This window comes from Vipera ursinii (assembly GCF_947247035.1).
Source record: "Vipera ursinii genome assembly, chromosome: 14".
NCBI lineage: Eukaryota > Metazoa > Chordata > Lepidosauria > Squamata > Viperidae > Vipera > Vipera ursinii.
This window is the reverse complement of record NC_139527.1, coordinates 12,141,543-12,152,554: the sequence shown is the minus strand read 5'-3', so window position 1 is coordinate 12,152,554 and position 11,012 is coordinate 12,141,543.

Genomic DNA, 11,012 nt, shown 5'->3' with positions numbered 1-11,012 from the left:
GAATGGAATGGAATATGGAATGGAATGGAATGGAATGGAGTAGAATAGGATAATAGAATAGAGCTGGAAGGGACCTTGGAGGTCTAGTCCAACCCCCTGCTCAAGCAGGAGAAACTAACGTCTCAGACAGGTGATTGTCTAGTCTCTTCTTGAAAACCCACGATTTCTGGAGGCAAGCTGTTCCACTGGTTGATTGTCCTCACTGTCAGGAAGTTTCTTCTTAATTCCAGGTTCGTTCAGTTTCCAACCATTGTTTCTTGACCTGCCCTCTGGTGCTTTGGTGAACAACCTCCCCCCCTCCCCCCCCAATACTGGAACACTTGCACCTGAACATTGGCAAGACGAAAGAGATGGTGCTAGACTTCCGGAGAAAAAAGGAGGAACCTGCCCCACTTTACATCGGGGAGGACTGTGTGGAGAGAGTTTCCTCCTTTAAATTTCTGGGAGTCTACCTCTGTGAAGATCTGACCTGGAAAGTTAATACAACCCAGGTGGCTAGAAAGGCCCAACAGAGGCTTCACTTTCTCAGGGTCTTGCGGAAGAACAGGGTAGAACAACGGCTAATGACCCTCTTTTATCGGTCTACTATAGAGAGCGTCCTCTCGTATGGTATTGTGGTTTGGTATGCTCATCTGACAGCCGCGGATAGGAAAGTATTACAGAGGGTGGTGAGCACAGCACAAGACATTGTGGGCTGTTCCCTGACACCACTGGATGACCTCGCCAGAGCCCGCTGTCTTGGAACAGTGAGGAAAATCCTCAGGGGCAACTCACACCCTGGACGGTATCTCTTTACTCTCCTACCATCGGGTAGGAGATATAGGAGTATAGCCAGCCGCAACAACAGGCTGAAGAACAGCTTCTATCCGTGAGCTGTTAGGCTTTTGAATGAGAAATAACTTTTGTGAACTTTTGTGAATTTTATGCAGAATTGACTTGGGAGGCCGGTGTCTGGTGTAGTTGGTTCACATGGTGTAGTAAGATGGAGGGTTTGTTGTCACTGTGTGTTGTGGGGTGGGAGCACAAAGGGAGCCTCAGCTAATCTCAATGTACACATAGTTGTACTTTCACAATAAAGGTTCATTTCATTTTTTCATTTCATATCATGTCCCCCCTATTTCTTCTTTTCTTTAGACTAGCCAGACCTAAGTCCCGCAGCCGTTCTTCATACGTTTTAGCCTCCAGGCCTTTGATCATCTCAGTTGCTCTTCTCTGAATTTTTTCCAAAGTCTCAACTTTTTTTTTGTATGGTGACCAAAATTGGTTGCAGTATGTGGTCTCACTAGGGGTTTATACTAATACTTTCCGTGATCTTGATTCTATGCATAGTATGCATTAGCATACATTAAAATGAAATCTTGTTGCATTCACCTCTCAAATACCATTATACATATACAGACACACATGACACAGAAACATCATAGTCTAGTTTGAATGTATACATATATCTGGCCAAGAAAAACCCTAGAAATTTACAAGACGGTGTAACAAAACAAAGCTGTTCCTAGTGGACAATCACTTAAATATGAGCCAGCAGTGTGCTGCAGCTGCCAAAAAAGCCAATACAGTGCTAGGCTGCATTAACAGGGATAGAATCAAGATCATGTGAAGTATTAATACCACTTTACAATGCCTGGGTAAGGCCACACTTGGAATACTGCATCCAGTTTTGGTCACCACGATGTAAAAAGATGTTGAGACTAGAAAGAGTGCAGAGAAGAGCAACAAAGATGATCAGGGGACTGGAGGCTAAAACATACAAGGAACGGCTGCTGGAATTGGGTATGTCTAGTTTAATGAAGAGAAGGGTAAGGGGTGACATGATAGCAGTGTTCCAATATCTCAGGGGTTGCCACAAAGAAGAGGGAGTCAAGCTATTCTCCAAAGCGCCTGAAGGCAGGACAACAAGCAATGGATGGAAACTAGTCAAGGAGAGAAGCAACCTAGAACTAAGAAGAAACTTCCTGATAGAACAATTAACCAGTGGAACAACCTGCCTCCAGAAGCGGTGAATGCTCCAACACTGGAAGTTTTTAAGGAGAGACTGGACAGCCATTTGTCTGAAATGGTATAGGGTCTCCTGCCTGAGCAGGGGGTTGGACTAGATGACCTCCAAGGTATCTTCCGACTTTATTATTATTATTAGAATCTAGTAGTTCCACTATAAATACTTCGAAACTTCATCCCAGGGGGGAGCAACAGAAGCAGATCGTGAAGTGACTGGATTTCTAACAATGCTTCAAGCTCTAAGCACATAGTGCTTATAAGCAGTATCCTTATGTTATGTGCTCCTGACTACCTTCACAACCAATGGCAAGTTCGTCTGACTTATAACCAGCCAAGACACAGGGAAGCCCTTTTGTTTCGTTTATTGCTATAGGTAGGAAGAAGCCATCAAGGCTTGGTTCTCTCCAAAATTCATCATCTCAGATGAACATCTTTATACATTCCCTGCACTGGTTGTCCATTCCTCCTCATTCCCCACTGGCTGAGGTACTATGAAGTTACACTCTTCCCGACCAACTTCTAAATATTTCCTGCTACGTACTAAATCATACATCACATGTACATTAAAATTAGGAGACAATATATGCAAGATGTGTCAAATAATATTCAATAAGATATTAGACATGCTCAGTTGCCTGTTTTGAGTTCTGGGGATATTTTATGGCTCCTTAGAACAATAGGTTCTTTCCTATTTTTCAGTTTAGTTTGATTTTCCTGTTATCCCATTCAGCTAGTTTTCCTGTTACCCAATTCAGTTTTATCTTTCAGCTACCTGTTTCCTCTTGAAGCTACTTTCTCTTACAGTTAATTCCTCTTACTATTTTAAATTTTTTTATTATTTTTTTCCAACTCTTCCCCCATACACATCAACAAATATACTGTAATACATAAATACATAAACTAAACATTAAGAAAACCAAGATCATGGCATCCGGCCCTCTTAATTCCTGGCAAATAGATGGGGAAGAAATGGAGGTAGTGACAGATTTTATTTTCCTGGGCTCCAAGATCACCGCAGATGGGGACTGTAGCCAAGAAATTAAAAGACGCTTGCTCCTTGGGAGGAAAGCCATGGCAAATCTAGACAGCACACTAAAAAGCAGAGACTTCACCCTGTCAACAAAAGTGCGTATAGTCAAGGCTATGGTCTTCCCAGTTGCAAAGTATGGCAGTGAAAGCTGGACCGTAAGAAAGGCGGAGCGCCAAAGAATTGAAGCCTTTGAACTCTGGTGCTGGAGAAGACTCCTGCGAGTCCCTTGGACTACAAGGCGATCAAACCGGTCAGTCCTAGAGGAGATCAACCCTGACTGCTCTTTAGAAGGCCAGATCGTGAAGCTGAAACTCAAATACTTTGGCCACCTAATGAGAAGGAAGGACTCACTGGAGAAGAGCCTCATGCTGGGAAAGGTTGAGGCCAAGAGAAGAAGGGGATGACAGAGAATGAGGTGGCTGGATGGAGTCACTGAAGCAGGAGGCGTGAGCTTAAATGGACTCCAGAAGATGGTAGAGGACAGGAAGGCCTGGAGGAACGTTGTCCATGGGGTCGCGATGGGTCGGACACGACTTTGCAACTAACAACAACAGCATAAATACATACACGTAAATTTTGGTATTGTTTGTCCATTTCCCCTTTCACTGTATCTACGCTCCTTATCTCTCTTCTCTCTTCTCTACCTTCTTTCTCCCTTTCTTCTCTCTCTTTCCTATTTCCCTCTTGTTCCTCTCCTCTCCTCTTTCCTTCACCGCTCCCCTCCCGTTTCTATCCACTTATCCTCCTCTTTTCCTCCAACCTTCTTACTTCCTTCCCCCTCCTCTACTCTTTCCCTCTCTCCTCTCCTTTCTTCCCCCTCATCCCTCTTCAGATACAATTCAGGGGTGATGTCCGAGCAACTCCTCTCCCTAGATTTTCAATATCTATATTAGGTATAATAACATTAATTTTCTATTACGTTAATACTTCTATAAATCTGACCTTCTTGGTATATACTTTAAATATTTATACTATCTCTGGTTATCCAATGCTGTGTCGCCTGGGTCTCCCTCCTTATCTCCTCCTTTTTCTTCCATCTAAATTAGTGTTAGCTATCTTTTAGGCATATTCTCTTTTTCACCCAATCGTACAAATTTTCCCAAATTTCATAATACTCTGACTCTATCTTATGTTTATCATTGTTAATCTATTCATTTCCACACATTCTAATATTTTCCCAATCACCTCTCCCTCTTGGGGGGGGGCTTTCAGTGCCTTCCAGTTTTGTGCAAACACAATCCGAGCTGCAGTGGTTATATGAATAATCAAATATGTTTTCTCTTTTCTGTATTTCTCTGGTAAAATACCCAACAGGAATATTTCTGGTCTTAGTTTGATATGTTGTTGTATCATCTTTTCTATCCATGTTCTGATTATATTCCAGTCAGTTTTATCTTCTACACACGTCCACCACATATGATAAAAAGAGCCTGGTATTTGATGACATTTCCAACATTTCATAGATCTGTCCTTAAACATTTTAGCTAGTCTTTCTGGAGACATGTGCCATCTATAAAACATTTTGTACATATTTTCTTTATACGCTGTTGCCATTGTCAGTTTATAGTTTCTTTCCCATAATTCCTGCCATCTATCTAATTCAATCGTATATCCAAAATTTCTTGTCCATTTTATCATTGACTCTTTCACTTGCTCCTCCTCTAATTCCCTATGTAGTAAGTAGCTATACATTTTTTTATCCATTTTTCTTCAGTTCCCGTGAGTATTTCATCTAACTCTGTTGTCCCCAAATTAAAACCATCTATTTTAACATCTTTTTCGTATCTAGATTGTATTTGTGTTCTCATGTACCAATCCCATCTTTATTCCTTGTTCCTAATTGTTTGGTTTTCAGTTCCCCCATGTCTGTTAGTAAGTCTTTATATCTTATAATACTTCCCATATTAAACATATTGGGGTGTATTAGCACTTCCACAGTTGAGAGCCAATCTGGAATCCTCAAATAATGCTTTCTCTTTATTTTCTCCCAAACTACCAATAAAGAATTCCTTATATGATGTCTCTGAAAATAGCTATGTAATCTATTTTTCCCATACCATATGAAAGTGTGTCATCCCAACTGTAAATCATGTCCCTCTAATGTCAATAATCTCATGTTTCTCAGTAAGGTCCATTCTCTCATCCATGATAATGCTGCAGCCTGATAATATAATTCACAATTAGGTAAACCAAACCCACCTCTGAGTCGTGCATCTTGTAACATTTTTAGATTAATCCTTGCCTTTTTTCCCTGCCAAATATATTTCAAAATTATTTTATTTAGCCCCTCGAAATATTTCTTTTCCAATCTTATTGGTATTGTTGAAAACAAAAACAACAATTGTGGTAGTATATTCATTTTGATTATCGCAATCCTTCCCATTAATGATAGTTGCACATTTTTCCATTTATTCAAATCTACTTCAATTTGTCTTTTCAATTTGTGATAGTTATCTTCTTTAATTGTTGTGCATCTTGCTGTCAGGTGAATCCCCAGATATTTTACCTTCTTTATTATCTGTGTATCTAGCTTTCCCATCAATTCTTTTTTTTGTTTTTCAGTAATATTTTTCACTAGCATTTTTGTTTGTGTCCCAGTTTATAACAGGGTAGTTAAAGTCTCACATTACTACTGTGGTGTATTTCCTACATACATTCGTTAATTGATTAGCAAAGAGTTCATCTATTTCTTCTGCTTGATGGATGGCCTGTAGTATACGGCTATAGCAATGTCATTTCCCCCCTTTTACATTGACCCATATGGATTCTAGGAGATTTTCATGCTTGGTTTTGTGTATTTCTGTAGGGATGTAGTGATATTTTATATAAATAATGCAACTTCACCTGCTCTTTTGTTGGGTCTATTTCTTTTGAATAGTTTGTATCCTTCAATCACTACATTCCAGTCATGAGTTTCATCCCACTAAGTTTCAGTAATGGCAACTATATCGTATCTACCTTCATGTATTAATACTTTAAGGTCACCCTGTTTCTTTCCCTAAACTTTCAACATTCATGTATAGCCATTAGAGTCCTTTATGTATCTTGAGTATGTTTCTTGTATCTCCTACTTTGTAACTGGGATATCCATCATTTCCGTCACTATTTCATTATGTTTTCCTTTTTTTACTTTCTGGTTTAGCAGCAGGAAGGACGAGGGAGACGCGTCTTCGTTTAACAGCCTTTATTTTAACTTAGCCCGGACAAACAAGTACAGTACAACATGCCTTATATAGGCAGCTGTCAAACGGGACAGCAAATCAGCTGTGGGAATTCTTCCCGCCGAGGGATCGTGTCCAATGGGCCAGCTGGCAGTTTTGACATTTCCCCCAGTGATAGCGCAAGCGCGTTAGCTGGGGGGAATCCCGTCAGCTGGTTTTGGCGGGCGGGCGGTGTTTTGACAGCTAGCTGCTGTCAGGGCGCATGTGTCAGTTTTGACAGTTAGCGGCTGCCGCTGTTGACAGCCCGCAATTTGACAGCTCGCGGCAGGGCGCATGTGCGGCGTTTGACAGCTGTCAACGGCCGCGTGTAGACGGTCTTGGCAGGCTGCGGGCCGCAACTGCGCATGCGCGATTCCTTTGACAGCTGTCAGTGCGGCCGTGTGAAAGCGGCCTGTGACAGCTGTCATTATTATTATGAATATGCTGCACCCCTTTCCCCCCCCTTGGTAGAACATATAACTGTGAACTAAGTAATCAACTGGTGTTGGAGCGTGTTGGCGAGCTCCTGGCCCATTCAAAGTCCGTCAGGTATGCTGGAGGCTTCTTCGGTCGAGTGGATCTGCGAGGTGGAGGTTCTACGTTTGTCGCGGGGGCCTCCTCGGGGGTGTCGGGTTGGAGATCGGTGGGAGTAGGAATGTCTTCCGGGTAAATGGTGCTGGGGGGGTCGGGATTTTCTGACGTTGGTTCTGGCACGGTGTTGGTGGGTGCTCTGGGCCGAAGTTGATCGGCGTGCCTTCGCAGTGTGAGTCCTCCGCCAACGTTGATGGTGTAAGACAAGGGGCCGGTTTGATCGAGAACTACCCCCTGGGTCCATCTATCCCTTCCCCCATAATTGCGAGCCCAGACATTTTGTCCCTGAGTAAATGTTTTGTGTGGCAGGCCGTTCGGCTTTTCTGCTGCTGGCCTGTCAGGGTGCAGCCTGTCAAGGCAAATCACCAGCCGGCGACCCCATCTGAGTTCTGCGGGGGATTTCCCGGTGGTGGACACGGGAGTGGTGTGGTGTGCGAGGAGGAAGCGGGCGAGTCGGAGGTGCCAGTTCCCGACGACAAGTCTGCGGAGAGAGTCCTTGGTGGTCTTCACCATGACCTCTGCGAGGCCATTACTTGACGGGTGGAATGGGGCCGATGTCGCATGCCTAATACAGTTGCTCCTCGTGAAGATCTGAAAATCACGGGAGGTAAATTGAGGCCCGTTGTCAGTGATTATTACGTCTGGAAGACCATGGGTGGCAAAAACTCCCCTTAAGGCTTGGATGGTGGCACTTGTGGTGGTGCTTGAAACCGGGAGAACCTCCAGCCATTTGGAGTAGCTGTCTACGATAATCAGGAAGGTCTGACCCTGAAATGGGCCGGCAAAATCGAGGTGGATGCGGGACCAGGGGTTGGTCGTGATTTCCCATTTGTGTACTGGGGCATGGGGTGGGGCAGGTCTGGTTTGCTGGCAGAGATAGCAGCCGGTTACATGTTGTTCTATGTCCCTGTCTAGGGAGGGCCACCAAATGTAACTACGTGCCAAAGCTTTCATTTTAGTGATGCCCAGGTGGCCGTCGTGAAGGGTTTGGAGAACCTTGGTTCTGTGGCACGGTGGGACTATCACCCTGCATCCCCAGAGGATGCAGCCTAAGTGGGTGGTGAGCTCATGGCGCTTTGTAAAATATGGTTGGATGGAGGGGCTGGGGCAAGAAGATTGCCAGCCTGATGAGGCCCAGGATAGTACCCTGCTGAGGGCGGGATCCCTACTTGTGGCGTGGGCAATGTCCTTGGCTGTTACTGGGCATTCCGTGAGTTCTTGTATGGCCAGGATTTGGCCAGCTGGGGCTGGGTCCGGGTCTATTTGAGGTAGTGGGAGCCTGCTGAGGCCGTCAGCATGGGACATTTCCTTGCCGGGCTTGTAGACCAGCTGATAGGAATATGTGGATAGAAATGTGGTCCATCGCAGCATGCGCGGGGACAAAATTTGGGGAGTTTGACGGTCCCATGTGAATATTCCTAGGAGAGGTTTGTGATCCGTGTAGATTGTGAAAGGTCTGCCGTAGAGATAATCATGGAATTTTTTAATTCCAGCTACTATGGCCAGGGCTTCCTTATCTATTTGTGCATAGTTACGTTCGGGCTTTGAAAGGGTCCTGGAGTAATATGCTATTGGAGCTTGAGTGCCGTTGTTTAGGGAGTGGCTGAGGACTGCCCCAATGCCATAAGGTGACGCATCGCAGGCGATGCATAGGGGTTTGGTTTCATTGTAATGCGATATGGTGGTATCGCTAGAGAGCAATTGTTTCAGCTGTTTAAAGCTGTCATTGTGCACTGTGGTCCAGTGCCAGGGGGCTCCTTTGTCTAACAGCCTATGGAGGGGCTCCGCTATTGTGGCTTTGCCAGGTAAAAAGGAGTGGTAAAAGTTCAGGAGCCCTAGGAATGCCTGAAGCTCCGTTTTATTTTTTTGGAGGGGTTGCGGCTTTGATTGCTTGTATTTTGGAATTGGTGGGGTGAATACCCTTGCCGTCTATCCTATATCCTAGAAAGTCTGTAGAGGGAACTCCGGTTGAGCATTTCTCCCGTTTGAGTTTTAACCCAGCTGCCCGGAACCTTGTGACGACTTCATGCAGCCTGGTTGCTAGGGTATGGGTGGAGTCGCCCGCGATGAGGACGTCATCAAAGTAAGGGCAGACTCCTGGGATGCCTTTAAGGGTTCGTTCCATGACTTCCTGGAATATTCCAGGTGCCACGGAGATGCCAAACTGGAGGCGGTTCACTTTGAACGCCCCCCTGTGAGTCACTATGGTCTGGGCATCTGCCGTCTCCCTGGTTACTGGGAGTTGCAGGAAGGCATGTGCTAGGTCCAATTTGGCGAAAATGGAGCCGGAGCCAATTTCTGAGAGAACATCTCTCACTGATGGGACTGGGTACGCGTGGGGGTTGAGCGCGCGGTTCAGGGTCGCTTTATAATCCGCGCATATTCTCACTTCCCCGTTTGGTTTGACAGGCGTCACGATGGGGGTTTCCCAAGTTCCGCTGTCAGTGGGCTCTAGGACTCCTAGATTGAGTAAGCGGTATAGCTCTTTGTCAATTTTTTGTTTTAAGGCGAAAGGGACTTTCCTAGCCTTTATTCTAATTGGTCCTATCTCAGGTTTGAGTTTAAGGTCGATGGGGGCCCCGTTGTATTTGCCCAGTGACCCATCGAAGACATCTGCAAAGTCTTTGCAGATGTTTTCTAGGGAATGGGTGTGAATACGGTTAGTCCCTTTGAGGCGAATGCCTAATGCCTCGAACCAGTCCAGTCCGATGAGGCTGGTTCTGGGTTGTTTAGTTATTTGGGCTGTTAGGTGTCCTGAAAAATTTTTAAAATCGACCTTCAGGTTGGCTTGTCCCTTTAAATCTATTTGGGCGCCCTGGAAATCTGCCAGCATAACCTTGGAGGGTTGGATGGGGATGCGGTGATTGGCTTTGCTTGCTATCCTCTGGAGCGTGTCCCCTGACAGGATGGAAATGGAGGATCCAGAGTCGACCTCCATTTCACAGGGGATTCCCTGGATTTTGACCCAGGCTCTGACTTTAGCTCTGGTGAGGTGATTTACGGGGGATTTGGTTAGGGAAAATACGGACCCTACAACCCCCTGGGGAGGGCGGGGAAGGTCAGTCCTACCTGCGGGGATCTCGTCAAGGTCGTGGAGGGTCTCCCGGTTTAGGCTGCGACAAGCGGAGCGGATGTGGCCGGTCTTGCCACAGCCGTGGCACTTCGCATTCCTAAACCTGCAAGTGGCCCTGGCATGGCTCCTGCCACAGCTCGCACACTTCGCCCTGAAACTGGTCTGCGGCTTCTTCGTGCTGGGGGCTGTCTGTCGGTCTTGGCTACGGTTCCCTTCATGGCCGGCGACCATCCGATTGAACCGGGAGAGGATTGCGTCGACCCCGGAGTCAGGCTCCGGTGGCCCTTGGTCAAGCTCTCGGGCTTGATGGACGGAGGCGCCGGAATTGTCACTGAACGTCTGGGGTTCGTCACGATGGCTGTCTTCATACGCCATTATCTCCAAGGTGAGCTCTGCGAGGTCCATTGTGGGCCTTGCTACAAGCTTCCTCTGCAGGCGCACGTTTTGGAGACCGGCGATGACTTGATCCCGAATTTGGTCCTCCAGGTCGGGAAAGTGGCATTTGCGGGCGGCGTGCCTGACGGCGGCGATGAAGGCGGTAGATGGTTCGCCGGGTTGCTGTCTTCGACGGGCGAAGTAGAGTCGCCAGTATAGCTCTGACCGCCTCGGCATAAAGTGTTTGCTGAGGCGATCTGTGAGCTCGGCGTATGGTACTGTGGCGACCGGGTCCGGGCTGCAAAGGCCGACGGCGATGTCGTATACTGCCGGCCCACTGAGGCATAGGAGCGCGGCGGCCTTGTGGCGGTCCTCCGTGATTTTGTTCACGAGGAGGTACCCCTCGACTTGGCCCCAGTGCGACTCCCATCCTTCGAGGTGGCGGACGTCGAACTCCCTCACGTGCCCTAGGTTTGCCATGCAAACTGTGGCACCAGAATAGCTCGCTTGTCCAGTCGGTGACTTAGCTCGTGACTTCAGCGATTCGACTGGACAGCTACGCTTCTGGGCCGTGACTTCAGCTAGTACCGGGATCCCACCTTTGTCGCCAGGTGGTTTAGCGGCAGGAAGGACGAGGGAGACGCGTCTTCGTTTAACAGCCTTTATTTTAACTTAGCCCGGACAAACAAGAACAGTACAACATGCCTTATATAGGCAGCTGTCAAACGGGACAGCA